This window comes from Odocoileus virginianus, chromosome 21, assembly GCF_023699985.2.
Source record: "Odocoileus virginianus isolate 20LAN1187 ecotype Illinois chromosome 21, Ovbor_1.2, whole genome shotgun sequence".
In the NCBI taxonomy this organism is placed as follows: Eukaryota; Metazoa; Chordata; class Mammalia; order Artiodactyla; family Cervidae; genus Odocoileus; species Odocoileus virginianus.
In genome coordinates this window covers 42,034,867-42,052,786 of record NC_069694.1, presented here as the reverse complement: position 1 = coordinate 42,052,786, position 17,920 = coordinate 42,034,867, and the positions used below count along the sequence as shown (strand labels likewise).

The 17,920-nt window shown below is 39.9% G+C and overlaps 1 protein-coding gene and 1 non-coding gene across 9 annotated transcripts in view; both read right to left on the bottom strand.

Moving 5' to 3' along the window:
* The window catches only part of LEF1 (lymphoid enhancer binding factor 1), a 119,957-nt gene that overhangs the window by 61,919 nt on the left and 40,118 nt on the right, over positions 1-17,920 (bottom strand). The window lies entirely within an intron of this gene.
* Positions 15,759-15,865, bottom strand: LOC139030286 (U6 spliceosomal RNA). The gene has a single exon (XR_011482590.1). It is a non-coding gene; the product is annotated as a U6 spliceosomal RNA (small nuclear RNA).

The following is a 17,920-nucleotide window of genomic DNA, read 5'->3' as shown; positions in this document are numbered from 1 at the left end:
AACCTAATACAGGCACAAAACCCATGAGGACAGTTACTACATGAAGGTCTTATACTGGGAGCCAGGATATCCTCAGAAAGCACAACTCTTGACAACGCAGTGGCAGACATCCACAGCTAAGCTGGCTACGAAGGGCCAGCTCCCCGGGAAGGGGTAGGGGAGACAGAGAGAGCCATGAAGTGAAACTCAATGGCACTGAATTCTAGAGAGAGAGGGAAGTATTGACTGAGACCCAATCACCTATTCAATCACTCTGGAAAGTGTACAGCTGCAAGGGACCTCAACCGTGCTCTGTGGCTTTATAACAGTGTGCTTCAACTTTGAGGTTTCCTCTCGGAATAGCTCAGATTTTCCACATCAACCTTCAGGTGCTTTGCAAGAGATGACAGTTGTGTAACAAGCCATCACATCATGCTGGTAATGAATAGGTCTCAGTTTATCATCTTATCTGCATCAGTTTGTCATAGCACCTCTTTCTTACTTTCGACTTCTTCCAGATTGACTCACTCACAGCATACCCTTTTCTCCTTGTAACCTGATCTGGTTAAGAGGTGCTGCAGTAATGTGCTACTGGGCTCCGTTTTTCCTGCCCAAGTTAAAGCAACAGCACGCAGAACAGTTGGTAGTTGCCTTCTGAATGTGTATCACAACATGGGAGATGTCTCACGGCCTTAGCACTGGGAACAGTTCCATCAGAATACGAACAGTCACATGGTCAGGAGAAACACTTAAGTGACTGGAAGACCTCCCACCTCATCCCACCAGTTCTTTCTTTCCCATGAAGTAAACAGGATCACCCGTAATACTTGTACAAATCACTACCTTCTTAATTTATTTATGAGGTACAGTTGCACGAGGTTAGGATGAACTGGTAAGTATTAGGTTTGAAAATAAATAGAGAACAAGCAAACAAGTCCTTCCTGTTGAGCTGCAAGTTTCTCTCTCTCTTCCCTCGAACTCCTATCTCTATTAAACCTCTTAATTACATTAAAAGGATCTGGAGTAAAGATCTTGCTAATAATTAGGGGTGACTTATGTATGTTTTTCATTCTTTGTGAACCAAGAATACAGGATCGGATCCTGACCAAGTACGAAATGCAACAGGTCCCTCCTGTCCCCACCTTAGCATACAAACTTTGATGTGTAAAACTTCCATTTCTACCTAAGGATGTAGTTTGGATAACAAAGGAGGTTGGAAGACAAAAGATAATTTGTTACATCTGCTGGAAGCTACTTCTCTGCTGTGGGCATTGGATCTTTAGGCATATTTGAGTGAGTACCTGTGTGGAAGAACTAATTAAATTGGAAGAAAGAAGAGAAATCCACTCCCTGCAAGGCCATCAACTATTCCCCCTTAGTGTTTTTTAGCCTGAGCACTTCCTCATTGCTCAATTTGTTTCAATACTTAGCAGATGAAAGCTACATGCTGGTCTGCTGCTGGAGGCTGTCATCTAGAAAGGCCTCTAAGAGAAACAAGTTGTCTTCTAGTATACAAAGGGGCTGAAGTCCAAACTTTGGACCAGACTGATGTCACATCTGTCTCTTAACAGCTGGATGATCTTTGGCAAGTCACTCCATCTTCATGAGCCCAGTTTCTTCACATGGAAAGTGGGAACCAGAACAGGAGCACCCCTAAAAGGCCACATGAAGAGTGTGTGCGTGCTAAGTCACTTCGGTCATTTCCAACTCTTTGCGACGCTATGTACTGTAGCCCACCAGGCTTCTCTGTCCGTGGGGTTTTCCAGGCAAGAATACTGGGGTGGATTTGCCATGTCCTCCTCCAGGGGATCTTCCTGACCCAGGGATTGAACTACTATCTCTTATGTCTCCGGCACTGGCAGGTGGGTTCTTTACCACTAGCGCCACCTAAGCCCAGGTGCAGGACTGCATGAAGAGTACACATGTTAATATTTGCAAGCCCCTTAGAACAGTTCCCGGCTCATAGTAAGTAACTATGTTAATGTCGAACAGAAATGGATGTATGTGAAGCACTTGGAATAGTGGCCAATGAGCATTAGATGCAACAGAAGCCAAAACATCCAGCCTTCTGAACACTAAGACATTCAGAGAGGTTCTAAACTATGGTCTCCCACTGTATACACATAGATTCTTAAAAATCCAGACAAGTCATTTTCCATCAAGTCCCAAGCTCTTAGGGTGGGGTGCGGGGCAGGAGCAGCAGGTCCATGGAAATACCCAGCCCTATAATTAAAAACAAGTCGCTGTTACAGAATGTAGATTTGTTTGAAGTTCACTGGAGCTTTACCAATACAAATTACTTTTTCCCAGTATTTCAAGCAATTATCACTTTTAAAGTCTACTGGGGGGAAGCGTGTGAAAGAGAAAATAATGAGGATTTTGTATCAGAGCTGCTTTTCTCTTCAATTGTTTATATTCAGCAAGGGTGAGCAGCCTCCAGTAGGGAGGGGAGGTGGGGAAGAAAGGCAGGTGGTAATGTTGGCTGAATGGTTTTCTGGGTAGAAAATTAACATCCTCCAAACAGTATGTAATTGTTAAATTTTTCTGTCTGCTATTTTGAGTACAGCAGTAGAGGTCACTAAGTATTATAATCATTTCCTTATGGGGGCATGTTTTCACTTTCTAAAATTAACACGTTTCAGTATTTTATACTTGTTTCTCTGAGGTCAGAATTTCTCACAAGCATCACACAGTATGGGTATTTACTATTTGTACAACGTAATAGCTTCAATCTGCCCCTGGTGATGCAGCCATGTGCCTGCTGCCTAGACGGTTGCTAACAGGATGATTATAGCTGTCTTTGAGACTGACACTTGTGCTACTGGCATTTAATAAAAAAACAAAAACCAAAGGATGTTATTTTTCAGGGAGACAGACACATCAGTGCTCTTTATTCCTCCACCCTCCTATGAATGCTCCCCTCTCCACTTCCCTCATGAGATCATCAGAGCTAATCTGCGCCCCTCACTTTACGTGGGCGCTCTGCACAGGCTTCATGGTGCGGTGCAAGGCCGGCAGATCTGGGTTCCAATCTCGATTCTGCCCTGTTCCTAATCCTTGTCTAAATATTTAACCTCTCCGTTTCCTCCACTGAAAAATGGAAATGTTAACACCCAACATTAGTGTTAATGTTAACATTAAGTGTTAGTGTTATGAAAAGGATTAAGAAAAAGAAAATTCATAGCCCTTAGTAGCTGATCAACAGGACAAGGCAATCTTTAATATTATTTGAAAACTTGGATGGGTCCTACAACCATAAGGCCTCTGAAACTTGTCCATGTTGAGCATTTATTAATTGGAAGAAAAATGAACCTTCTTTCTATGTGCTGAATTTCTATTTGCAAACTGAAAAAATTCCTCTAAGTTAAAAAAAATAGTTTATTTATTTACTTGGCTGCACCGGGTCTTAGTTGTGGCATATGGGATCTAGTTCCCTGACCAGGGATCAAACCCAGGTCCCCTGCATTGGGAGTGCAGAGTCTTAGCCACTGTATCACCAGGGAAGTCCTCTAAATTCTTTTTAAACACAATATAGGTATAATCAACACATTACCATTCCCTCACACAGTATTTCCATAGGATACACCAAAGAACATGAGTCACCAAAAGAAGAAGAGAAGATCATCACGGTGGTGATGATCTGAGCAGACCCCTACGGAGGTAAATGAAGGATGCCCATCCCTGTGGACTAAACTCTCCACTTTCTTTCCATTTCCATTTTTTTTTCCTGAATGTAGCTAACGCTTTGATGACTTCACAAGAGCTGTGTTTTTATCTTGATTCCCAGCATACTGGCCTGTAGCTATTTTTTGAAAGCACCACCTGCTGAGGGTATGAGTGTACCTGCAGATCCAGCTAATGAACTGCACAGTTGGCTGAGTCACCTTTCAGCAGCCAGGCCACTCTAGAGAGTCCCTACAAACTCCTGCTTGAGGGGAAGACAGGAGGGAAAAACAAGAGATGGCTACAAAAAGAGATTCCCTTCTACAGCTACCAGAAGGATTCCCAGTCCTGATTCTGACATTTATCTCCACCACTTAACAAGAGGGAGAGCTGGGAAAGGATGAGTGAGAGGAGGATTAAACAAGAAAGGTGCAGCATATGAAAAAGTGGCAGATGGATTTAGGTTCTACGCTTAAGCTGAACTATTGGCACTACATCTTCTTACCCACGGTATCAGTACCTAGTTCACAGGTTGTTAAGGATTAAGTAAGCTACTATCAGTTACATTTCTGGATCAGTTCCTGGCTCATAATACTGACATACATTCATATATGTTAGTTAAATAGGTAAAACACAAAAATAAGTCAATTATGTGCTGCACAGTAACCAAACGTAACTAGTACAAATGGTTTAACAGGAATGTGATTAAGTATGCACACCTCCTTCTACACCTGAGCCCTTTTGTAGAAACAACCCTCTCAGAAATGGTAGAATCAAGCCACGGTCTAACTCCACACAATAAAGTGTTATCTATCCCTGAGACATCCTCCAGAGATCCCCAAAGTACAAAGTTAGGCAAAGTTAAAAACACCCCTGTCAGAAACCACCCTGGTGTGGTAGAAACAACACTGCTAAAGGTAGGAGCCCAGGAATGGAAGCCTGGTATCGCCGTGAGCCCACATGCTGTGGTGAGATGTTACTGACCTGAAAAACATGCGATGTGTTTAATTAACGATACTGGTGGAAACCATTCTCTTTGTTTAGTGTCACACAGGACCAAAGAGGAAGAAGTACATTAAGCCAGTAAGTCCGCCAGCCTGGAACTTTTAATTTGGAAATCAGGAAAAGAGCACATAGGACAGAAACTTTCTGATGAAGGCAGAAAGGAGGCAGGTGGGAGGGGTCCATCTGGCCTCCAAGTGTAACAGGGGCCCTGGGGAGCACCTCCTGAGAGACTTGTCCCTTGACAAGTCCTATAAGTAGCCTGCACACAAAGAGGGTTGTTGTGGGCGTGGAGGGGGAAATGGGGGCTGGAGGCAGGGAGCACCCACCCTGCCACAGGCCTACCACTTGTACAGTCAGGCTCACCTAAACATCCTGTTTTTGCCGCAGATCACAAGCACCTTAACCCAAGTCTGCACCTTGCACTGTCAAAATATCAAAACATAAGACATCTACAAATCTGCTCTTCGAAGAATTCAACAAGATTTCCCTGGCACTCTGTATAAAGGAAGGAAGGGCAGATGCAAAACAGCGATCGCTGTGTGGGGAGGTTGGGGCCATGAATACACGGCAGGGGTGTGTGTTGACAGAGAAAGGGGAGGATGAAGCCATATGTGGCTATTTTTACCCTCTGACCACTGCTGTCACCACCGTTTAGGATAAAAGAAAGGGTAGATTCGAGTTGAAAGTTGGCTTGTTCTACTTTTAGCTGCAAAAGATTTAACTCTGGACAGTGTGTGTTAAGTCGCTTCAGTCATGTCTGACTCTTTACAACCCTATGGACTATAGCCCACCAGGCTCCTCTGTCCGTGGGATTCTCCAGGGGATCTTCCCAACCTGCGTTTCCTGTGTTTCCTGCATTGAACCTGCATTTCCTGTGTCTACTGCATTGCAAGTGGTTTTTTTTACTGCTGAGCCACCAGGGAAGTCCAAATATTCAAACTTGCCCAGAGTATTTAGCATTCAAACAAAACAAGAAATGTGAAGAAGAATTGTCCTTCAGAGATTTTCTTTCTCTTTTATAGTTAATCTATTTGGTAAAAGAACTAACCTTAAAAATATTTTCAGAGTCACGTACAAGGATGTATAGTACAAGCAGGGAGGAGGACCAAGCTTGCCTACATGAAAGACTTTGCAAAAAAAAAAAAGAAGAAGAAAAAGCCATACAAACAGCAGTATCACCATCATCATCACTGCTGTCAATGTAACAAGAAAATAAGAAATATAAACTGGGCTGTTCCAGAAAAACGTTTTTCAGAAAGCAAGTTTTCATCACCCCACCATTCTAAGAATTAACTGAAGCCGAAGAATTGATGCTTTCAAACTGTGAGGCTGGAGAAAACTCGTGAGAGTCCCTTGGACACCAAGAATATCAAACCAGTCAATCCTAAAGGAAATCAACTCTGAATATTCATTGGAGGGACTGATGCTGAAGCTGAGGCTCCAATACTTCGGCCACCTAATAGGAAGAGCCAACTCATTGGAAAAGACCCTGATGCTGGGAAAGATCGAGGGCAAGAGGAGAAGGAGGTGACAGAGGATGAGATGGTTGGATGGCATCACTGACTCAATGGACATGAGTTTGAGCAAATTCTAGGAGACAGTGAAGGACAGGGAAGCCTGGCATGCTGCAGTTAACGTGGTGGTAAAGAATTGGACACGACTGAGTGACTGAATTGTGTTAAAGGGGAAAGGGGAAAATGAGGGAAGAAGCAAAAGCAGAGGTGAGAAGGCATACAATCGGGGGAAACAGCCCAAAGTAATATGGAAACAAGTGTTCTCTAGGAAGCTGAGGACGATTCTGGCGCACACGAGCAGACAGACTCCATGAACTGATGACATGGGATTTAAAGTTTAGAGAAAGACACTGAAGAGCAATGAGCTGCAGCCAAAAGGGCAAGGAAAAAAACCTTGTGCCCTGGAAAAGGGTTTACAGAGGGCAGTTAGGACCACAGTTGGCGGCACACGTCCTGGGTGGCACATCAGTTGTCCTCATCAATGGAACTATCCGCCTCCGCAGTGGTCCCTGAGCCACCCAGGACTGAACTGCCTCAAGCAGCAGTCCTGGGCAAAGTGAGGGCGGGGCTGCCCGCCTGGGAGAAAGCCACTGGAACTGTGCCGCCTCTGGCCTGCTACGCATAACCTGAGTCTAGGAGGCTGCACTTAGAGCAGTGTATTTATTACCCATTTTAGACTGTACACTTTCAAGCAAAGGTCCCTTTCCCATATATATATATACACACAGACACATGTATACACACAGAGAGACATTGGTATAACTGATATACTCCTCTATTGAAGACAGAAAATCTCTATTGGCCATGCAAATACACAACTTTATATATTGGAAAATGAGCTGTCCAAAGAGATCAGACCAACATGCCCAGCTTAACATATGTGTCAATCTGATTATGAGAACAGGAGTAAGTGGCAACAGTACAAAGACCTGAGGAAGGGAAGCTGGATATGATTTAAGACTGGAAAGCCACCTCCTCTCTCGGTGGTTATGGTGAGCCCAAGTCATTCCTCTGCTTTATAACCTTGAGGAAATTTCTATTTAAATGTTACTTTTTAAAGTGGTTCACTTTGAGGAGATAAAGGTCTTTCCAGAAAGTTTTGCTAATAAGCCCAATATTGGTAACTCTGAGTGCTCCATCAAAAATAAATTAGTAACTGATACTACTGGAAGAAAACCGCCATTAAAACTAAAGGACACAGCTGAGGTACTTAACAGACTCGAAGAGGTTAAAGAAAGGAAGAGTTTTGTGGCTGCTGCAGAAATACACAGTAAGATTTCCACCTCTATCTGCTTCTGGAATATACTAGAAAAAAAATATGTAACAGAAAATGTTGAAAGATTGCACTGAAACTTCTTCAAAGAATCAGAGTAGTGAGAGACCTTGAGATTCATTCAATCCTGTCCTTGAATTTTTCCAGTGAGGAAACTGATGCCAGAGAGTTTAGGAGGTCTGCCTGTAACACACAGACAGGGCTTCGGTGCGTCTGTGGGTTGAAGCCCTCAGGCCAGGGGTACCCTTCCCTTGTTTCCTTGCTTTCTCTCCTTCCGTGAGAAGCCGTTATGGAAGAGTTATTTTTGTAGACAGAGTTGAAGCCATTACGACAAAAAGAAAAGAAATGGTGGTTTCAATTCTGAGTGAAGCCACAGACTCATTGATGTGCTCGTGTCCAGGTAAGATTTTTCAGCTTCAGGTAAAATGAACAGCAGACCCTGAAAACCAAGGTTGCTGTGTGGAGTTAGGGCTGGGATCCAGTCAAGAGAGTGGGAGGACATGGGCTGGACTCAGCTAACAAGACAGAGAATCAACAGGTCAGAGAAAAGGATCCAGAGAGCCCTTTACATCCACTATTAACTGCGTTTGGCCACAGCACCCCAGCTCACCTCGCCATGGCGCTCTCTCTTATGCACGCACGCACGCACACACACACACACACACACACACACACACACACACACAGAACTTCCGTGAAGCTAACAGACCCAGAGCAACCTGCTCCTTTCAGAGCTTCAAGCCCAAGCCTCCCGGAGTGGCAACAGGGCACTTCCAGGCCTCGGTGCACACAATTCACAGGCACACATCCTCTTTTCTTTGAAAGGTTAAAACTTTTCATCTGAAAGACAATTTGGTTTCTTTCTTTAAAAAAATCAGCTTTTGTTTCTCCTTACTAGAATTCTCTGCATATGTAGAACATTTAGAAAATCCAAGTAAAAGTCAAATAAAAACTATCTGACACTGCCACCCAGAAAAAACACTTTAACACAGAGATAAAGTTCTTTCTCCTCCTATTTCTCTATTAGTTTCACACACATACATGTGAAAACCATGACTGTGATGATGTTTTGTAATCTAGTCTTTTGCTTAATATATTGTAAGCATAATCCCTTATTATGTCTTATGACACCATTTTTAGTGGTGGCACCTCTTGTGGCATCATTCACCACTCATTAACATCTTTGGCAAGACTTGACCACCATCCTATTCTCACCTTTTATATATCCCAGAAGAAAGCAAAAGCATAAATTAAAGCTTTTTGATGGTGACCTCCACACAAGAATTCTCCCTTAAGTTTATCCCCAGCTCAGGTGGGCCCCAGTACCCAGAAAGCGGCTTCCAGAAAAGCCTCTGTTGGTAGGGGTTGGTGATCGGAAGGACTAGACCAGGGAAGGGCAGCTATTAGCCAGCTGAGTGTCACGGTGCCAGGAATGCCTGACCTTTCCCAGGGCTTTGATCTAGCAGCCTCCTGCTGGGAGCTGCCTGGCCAGGGCTGCTGCGGGGAGGGGAGGAAGGGGAGGCAGGGGACCTGGAGTGTCATGGACCCTCCACTGGGCAGCTTGCCAACCTCCTAAACCAGGCTCAGAATGTCCAGCAGGAAGAGTTACTTAGAGCTCACCCACCAACCCCATATTGTAGAGATAAGAGAACCAAGGCTCTAGAAGATAACAGGACTTAATTAGTACTTGGGAAATACAACTAAATATTAGCAAAGATAACAGTGACAATTACTGTTACTACGATTTGGAGCATTAACTCTGCACCAAGTACCGTGCTAAACAAATGTTTAATCCCAATGACAACCCTTTGAGATTACTATAATTATCCCCATTTTGGGAGAGGGGAATGGTGAGTCTTGGAAAGACGAAATGAGTTCCCTAAGATCCCAGAGCTGGTACACGACAGAGGTATGAGTCAGATTCATATCTGACACCACTGTACAGGTTCCCTCCAAGCGTATCGGAGCAGTGATTATTATTTCTGCTCCATTGTTTTTTTAAAAGATGAGCTTATTAATCTCTCTCATCATCTTTTTACAAATCCACACTTCTTCACTGGTTAAACAATGACATAAAAATACTCAACAGATCAATCTGTTGGCAGTCAACCTCCATATTTTTCACATACTGGCTCTGAACAGCTCGACTGTGAAGTTTAGGCTAAATGTGATCTACCAACTACAATGCTATAGATGAACTAGTAAGAAAGGTGACAGACTTGATAAAACACTGTCTCCTATGAACAACAAATACAAAGACATTTCTTTTAATTTCCTCCTAGGCCACTTCAGGATTGGAAAGGCCTCAGGTCAGGGACTCTCCCAAGTACAAAATTACCATGTTCTCTTAGATGATTATCAGGTACAAGACAAAGATTTCAAATAGTTTGTTTACTTATTTTATTTTGTTAAAGGCAGAGTCTTTTTCTCAGAATGACTCATGTGAGTAATTTAAACTAACAGCTGTGGCAGGAGATGGCCACTGCCGCCTGCTTTCGTGGGTAAATATGCTGAATCTGTGTCAGTTAATTAGATCAATCTTGACTCATTTACTTTAATGAGACAGTGTAACACAACGTTCACCCAACCTGTTCTCTGGGTTTTGTTTCACATACATTGGTTGGTATGGTCAAATCTGTTCTTGAGCTTCTTGTCGGTTGAAGCAAAAACTTTCTATTTTTTTCCAAACATGTATTTTGGTGTGTGTAGATGACAGCTCTGCACCCTTCTGAGGGAGCTGTCCTTGCCACATGTGGTTTGTGACTAAATACATTCAAGTAACTTACACCAAGGAAAGAAACATAAAAATAAAATTTAAAGAGGAGGATTTTACTCAGTTTCTTTTGCCTTCTCACCAGATCAACTATGTAGAGATTATAGATGCAAATTCTGCAGGAAGCTGGGTTTCCTAGTCTTAATTTATTTTTTCACTTTCTAGAATATCATATGAGTAACACGGTAAGATGATTGTTTCCTCTTTCTCACTCCCATCTCCTGACAGTGCTTGTGGAATTCTGAGGTCTAAAGGCCAAGAGAAAAGGCAGTGATCAGAGCCCCATCTGTAGAGGTGAAGGCCAACACCCACATTCAGGGTGAAAGCACAAACATCAGGTTACCAAAAATCACATACTGAGGAAAAGAGCAAGTCTTTGGGTTCTAAATCCTTTGTTTTTATTAAATGAGAAAATTTTCTTTTCTACGTTCATTTAGAAAAGATCATCCTATTTTTGATGTTTGAATCAACACATTGAAATTTTATTTTAATTAGAAAAGGACATGATAGATTCTCATCATAAATTTTCACTTAAGAAATTTCCAAGTTTACTTCAAATATATGATAGGGTTCAGATCTACAGGGTTCAAAATGTTATTTAATAATACTACAGTCATGTACAAAATGATGGGAAAAATTACCCACACTTAAATACGCAAAAAAAAAAAGAAAGAAAAAAGAAAAGAAAAGCTCAAAGCATTAAATAAAATGTCTTACGTCTTGCCAGTATGGCCTATTTGGGATTATTCTGAATGGTGTGGTACATAACTTAATAGCATTAAAACAAAAACAAAAACCCAGGTATGTATCTATGCTTTTGGCAGCATACAGTCTTTCCCATGAAAGGGCTTAAAAGTCTGATTTACTAAACTAGTAGTTCTCAAATTTTCTTGTTTCAGGAGACTTTTACTCTTAAAAAAATTATTGAGGACCTCAAAGAGCTTTTGTTTATATAGATTATATCTATTAATAATTACCCTGTAGAAGTTAAAACAGCACATTTAAAAGTATTTACTTGTTTATAAAAACAATAGCAATAAATTCATTACATGTGACTTTAAACAATATTAGTACGGAAAATAAGTGCTAGTGTTTTACCTTTTTGAAAATCCCTTTAACATCTGGCTTAATAGAAAACAGCTGCATTTTCATATCTGCTTCAGCATAAAATTCGTGATGGTATCTTGTTTTGATTAAAATAAACGTAGAAAACCTGGCCTCACACAGATATGTAGTGAAAACAGAATTATTTTAATAGCCTTTTCAGATAATTTTAAATATTCTTCTTATACTTGTAGGATAATGTAGGTATTATACTACATTGGACAAACGATAGTTTCACTTATGGGTTAGTTGCAAAATGAAATTAGAAACCATGTGAGTGAACATTCCCTACTCTGTCAGATGAAAATCCATTAGTCTATCTTGCACATTGAATAGATTTTTCATCTACATATGATTTTATAATAAGTACTGATCATTTTGAGAATGTTGGTTTACTTTGTTATTGCAGATCTTCCACATATTGACATATTTCACTATACCATATCAAAATCACATTTTTCAATATCACTAATGATCTTATTAGAAAAGTCTCTAAGGATTCAGGTTTCAAGCTTATGGAGAAGGATACAAGACTTCCAAAATTCTAGTTTTTTCTTGAAAGTCTGAATTTTATTATTGGTAATAAATGTATATTTTCCTTAGAAAGTGACAGGCTTAGTTCTGATAAAAAGTCTACCAAAAGTCAAGTCTAAATAGCCATATTTGATCATTAATCATTCTATAAAGTAAAAAATCACACATTCTCTTGAGAAAAGAAAACATTATTTTATTAATAATAAAATTAATAACTTTCACTAATTTATCAAGGGGCATCAACATTTTTTAATTGAATTCATTATAGTAAAGAATATAATCGTGATCAATAGAGTTGGTGTGCTACTGCCGTGATCTGTGCTGCCACCAGTTTTATTCATTGTTACTTTCATAACACTAGTGTGCAAATGTTAACAGTTAAGTGAAGCAGCAAAAAAGAAAAAAAAAAGGACAATATTATCATGACAACTATTCTGATCTCATTCTCATGGACTCCCTCAAATGTGTCTCAGGGACCCCAGGGGTTCAGAGACTACACTGTGAGAACCTATCTACCAAACCAAACCTGCTAATACTAATCCACTCACCTAAGTTGGTTTCATTTTTGCTCTGAGTAAAGAAATAGAGATACCAACGCACAGACGAAGCATGTCCTAGTATTTTGAGTATTACAGAGTAAACACTTTCCTTTTCTCACCCTCTGGACCAGCTGTTCCCAGTAACCTGGACAACATCTTCTGGTCAAGATTTTGAAAGACTAATTTCTCAGAGTCATGAATGACTGCTAGTGGCAAATGGAGGTTATCCCCTCACCTGCCCTGTGCTGCAATCACTTCTCATGTCTCAGTCATTCTCTTTGATTCATCACATATTTACCGCACCTTTACTTACTCTTTCTTGTTTTGCTATTAGGAGCATGTAAGGCTATAAACTTCTAAGAAACTCTTTGGCTGCGTATTACTGGTTTTCATATGTCAACTTTTAATTACCATTCAGTCCTAAATAAGTTCTTTGACTTTTGAGGCATTTGGAAGAGTTCTCCTTATCGATAAAAGACTAGAAAGTTTTTCTAGTTTTCTTCTAAATTAATATTGGATTGGCCAAAAAGTTCATTCAGGTTTTCCTGTCACACCTTTACGGAGAAATGCAAACAAGCATTTTGGCCAACCCAATAACTTTTTGATGAAAGAATACAGTTGTGTGATAACTAACCCTTTGAAATTTGGTTAACACTTGATTTCTGGCCTATTATTCTATATCACAAAGCAGCTGGATACAATGATCCACATAATTCGATCAAGTTTGTTAATTGTGTTGTTCAAATATTTTATAGTTTAATTATTTTGAGGAGGAGGAACATCTGTTGATTTTATCAATTACTGAGATATGTTGAAATCCTTTACTGAAAGGTGGATTTGTCCATGTTTCCTTGTGTTTCTATCAATTTTTTCTTTATAGATTTTTGAAGTTATATTATTAAAAGCATGACAGTTTAGAATTTATCATCCTTTGTCTGATATTATCATATTCTATCAGCTTATTCTGGGTTGGTCTTTACATGTAATAACTTCTACATTAACTTTCATAATTTTCCTTTTTATCTCTCCCTATGTATTCTGCAAAATCTCTTTAGATTTCTCTTCCATTTCATTAATTCTCCCTTCAGCTAAGTCCATTCTGCTCTTAAACTCATCCATTTTAATTTTCAGCTTTAAATACTCAACTTTTTCCTTTCTAAAAACTGTTTCTTTTTCAGAGCTGTCATCTTAATTCTGTAGTCTCTTCATCTTTGCTCATGTTTTTCAATTCCTTTTTTATTTCTTAAACATATTAAACTAAGTGTATAATAATTCTATTTTCTAAAGCTGTACTGTTCCATATATTATATTAGTCACCAGCTATATGGCTACCTAAACTAAATTAAAAATTCAGTTTCTCAGTTAAGTGCTCAAGAGTCACATACATACAAGAACTACCACCATATTGGATAATACATATAATAATGCTGATTTAAAGACGGTGGTGTCTGGCTCAACTGAATCTACTAACTATGGGGCCATATTTTCTTGTGTGTTATGCTTTTCTTTCTTTACTATTAGTGCCTATTTCTTTCGTTTATTTATGGAAATTCTTTGAGACCTATTGTAAAGGTAGGGCTTCCAGACAGAATTTGTCTTTGCTTTTGCCATGTGTAGAAGTTAGGATAAATGACAACTGAAGTAATCAAAACTGTAACTTAACATTTTCTTAACATATTCATCTCCTTAATTTTTGTACTTAGGGGAAAAAATGAGATGGACAGTGCCATTCATTTACTTCATCATTTACTGATCTGTGTGTATGTGACTCTATTTTAGAGGATAATGATGTAAAGGTGGCCCCTGTCCTGAAGAATCCGTACACAATGTAAGAAGAGGAAGGAGATGTAAACTAATAACTTTCAATACAACGTGTAAAATCCTGTGAGGCATGAATTAAAAATAAAACAACTCTACAGGAGTGATTAAGGCCAACTAGGACCCAAGAAGGGCCCCTCAGGAGAGAAGATGTGTGAGCTGGTAGGAGTTTTCCCTGTGTGGGAGGGGGCACGTTAGCAGAAAGAATAACAAATGGAAACCAGGGAGAGACCTGTCACTGCACTTGGGACACTTCCCATTTGACAGGTTGATTCTCTGGATTACGTTTCAGCAGGGTTCCTGAGGTTACTTCAGAGTCCTCCAAATTTGGGGGACTAGTAAGGGAATGAAAGACATCTAAAAACTACTTACCTCATTTATAAAGTTGTATACCTAAGGAAATGCTGACTACAGGAAGACGGCTATATAAACTGCTGACGTCAAATCTTGTGAACCTCCAGAGAGAGACTGAAGAGGGCCGGAGAAGTCAGGGTAGAGAGAAGCAGGCACCGGGTTCGTTATTTACAATTACCACTGTACTGTCATACGTCTTACGTTCTCTTCTCCATGCAACTGAAGACCACCCACCAATCTACCTCAGGGACAACAGGCAGTCTCCTGAACTGGTCTCACAGCACATTTCATGTACTAGAACAGAGCATGCATTGTAGCCACTTATCGCTTATTTAAGCAGAAAATGCACTGTAGTATTTCTGCCACTGTGAGGAATCAGAGATTTTGGGAATATAAATACACAGAGGGAAAAAGGAAGTCACAGAGGGCTTATGGATGTATGGAGTATAACTTGTCAACACAGTAAAGGATGAACAGTGGAAAATAGAAATTTAAAGTTTCAAAGGTTTGAGGCCAGGCAAAGAGAACGAGGTCAAGGATTAGGTGCCTGTCCTTTCATCCCCTTTTCCGGCGCTTTAGACCATGGCCCTGAATCTTCTCTGCAGGGTCCAGTGCTAGACATTCCAATCACATAAGTCCTATTTCTTTATCTCTCCAGATACTGAAGGTTTGCTAATGTAACACAAGCTGAGTATGTTATCACAAAATATGACTGTTAGGGGAAAAACAGCAAGTGAATTACATACAGTTCTCAAGAGGGGTGGTATTCTCAAAAAGAAATATACATGCAAGCCGCAATACAAAAGTGACAATATTCAATGGTTGTGGAGTTCCCACAAAAGGACCTCTTACTAATGCAGAGTCCAGCAGTCAGGACTTTCACAAAGATCTTTACTTTGCCCTTCAAAGATAAGTCAGAGGTTCAGTAAAAACAACAAAGAAGATAAAACTGAACAAGAGCTCCTAAATGTCAATATTAACAATATAAGCAAAATTATTTCATTGTCATTGAAAAAAAAAAACCTGTAACCATAAAAGCTTGACAAGAAATCTGTCACTCATAGTAAAGCAAGGTGGGATTAAAATATCAAGAAAAAAAAAAAAAGAATGTATTTTTCTTTAAGGAGAAATTGATGTGACCGAAAGTAAGGAGTTGGAACGTTTTTTGCCCTTTGTAAAGACGTTACTTATTTTTTTTTTTTTTAAATATGGAACGCTTCACGAATTTTCGTGTCATCCTTGCGCAGGGGCCATGCTAATCTTCTCTGTATCGTTCCAATTTTAGTATATGTGCTGCCGAAGCGAGCACAAGACGTTACTTATTTTATCTTTTTAATTGAAGTATAGCTGATTTACAATACAGTGTCAGCTTCAGGTGTATAGCATAAAGATTCTGTTTTTTTTGCAGATTATATTCTATCATGGGTCATTAAAAGATACTGGGCATAATTCTCTGTTATACAACAAATCCTTATAGCTCATCTATTTTATGTATAATAGTTTGATTCTGTATTCCTAATTCATCCTCTTTAGTAACCATAAATTTGTTTTCTGAAATAACTTATTTTAAAGTTGACTTTAAACTGTCTTTTTCTAAATTTTGAAATATATTTAACTAGGAAATAAATATGTAGTTTTAAATAAACAACACCTGTTCTTATTGAAAGGCTGGGTGTGTGTGTATTAGTCACTCGGCAGTGTCCGACTCTTTGCAACCCCATGGACTGGAGCCGGCCGGGCTCCTCTGTCCATGGGATTCTCCAGGTGAGAGGACTGGAATGGGCAGTCTTTCCCCCTCTAGGGTATTTTCCTCACCGAGGGCCTGAACCCAGGTCTTCGCACTGCAGGCAGATTCTTTACTGTCTGAGCCATCAGGGATAAATATCTAAACAGATACGATCACGGAAATGCCAAAAAACACTTGTGTGCATGGGCAAGGACTAGAAAGTAGAAAAGAGCATAAATAATCAAAGAGCTATTTATTAGGATAGTAAGGCTATGTATGAATCAGTTCATTTAATTTCCTTTGCTGCTGCTTTAAGATATATTAAAAATAAAAGAGGAAAAGAACTCATAAAAATGTCTACCATAAATGGTTATTTGTAGCAATCAAATAAATATCACAGATAAAATAAACAAAACCTTCCCACACCATGAAATCATAGGCATCACTTTTACTTCAGAAAAGAAGGCCAGGTAAAACCCCAAAGAGCACCCACTGGGCACCGTCTTCACCACTCCCTGTCCCACCTTGTTTCTGTCCTTTCTCCAATTCCTGACGTTAACAAACCTGCTGCTCTCAAGGGCAGAAGAAAGGAATACAGAAAATCCAACTTCCCTGAACACCTTGCAGGATTTGGGCCATGAACAGTCTTTCTGACCTATATAGAACTCTGGTCAGTTCCAACCAGCTCACCAGAAAGAGACAGAAGAACACAAAATCTTTCCATTCCCAAGAACCAGTGGTCAGTTAGAATGTTCCCTTTGCCTCCAGCATTATAAGAGCACTAGAATTCCAAGAAAATTATAATTTTGGAGGAAAAGAGTATCTCTGAATCATAGCGTCTCTAAGCTTCAGAGTCATAATTTTTTTTTCTTTTTGGTAAGGAGTAGGTTAGAAGCTCAAACCATGTATAGACTGCATGAATGTCCAATGCTTTGTTCTCAAAAACATGGTCATTCAAGAATAAAGGAGAGGCAGAAGAGAGAACAACCCGAGTAAAATAACTTTTCTCAGATTTCAAGAAAATTTCAGATATAGAACAAAAATCCTGCCTTGGGTATTTCACTTAAAAAACAAATGACAAAGCTATCTTTGGTAGTTCTTCTCACTCTTAATAAGTCTATCTGACAACAAAAAGTTTCCAGTTAATTCAGGGTCATATCTTGGTATCTGATTTTTTTAATGAAGTTAGAAATATAATATCTTATATCATTAAAAGCTAGTTGCAAATATTCTAGATAAAAAATGTTATATCAATATTGTTGTTCATTCATGTCTGACTCTTTGTGACCCCAGGGACTGTAGCCCACAGCCCACCAGGCTCCACTGTCCATGGGATTCTCCAGGCAAGAATATTGGAGTGGGTTGCCAGTTCCTCCTCCAGGGGATCTTCCCAATGCAGGGACTAAACCCAGGTATCCGCATTGCAGGAAGACTCTTTATCATCTGAGCCACTTGGGAAGCCCCGATATCAATATCACTAGGGTATAATCCTAGGAATCACACTGTGTATTCTTTGAACAATTTTCTTAGCCTGACTAAAGTACCATTAAAAAATGGTAACAACTTAGGCAAGAAACACTGTCCTCTTAAACCATGTAATGGGTAACAGAGCTATTCAAAGTGAATAGTCATTGAGGT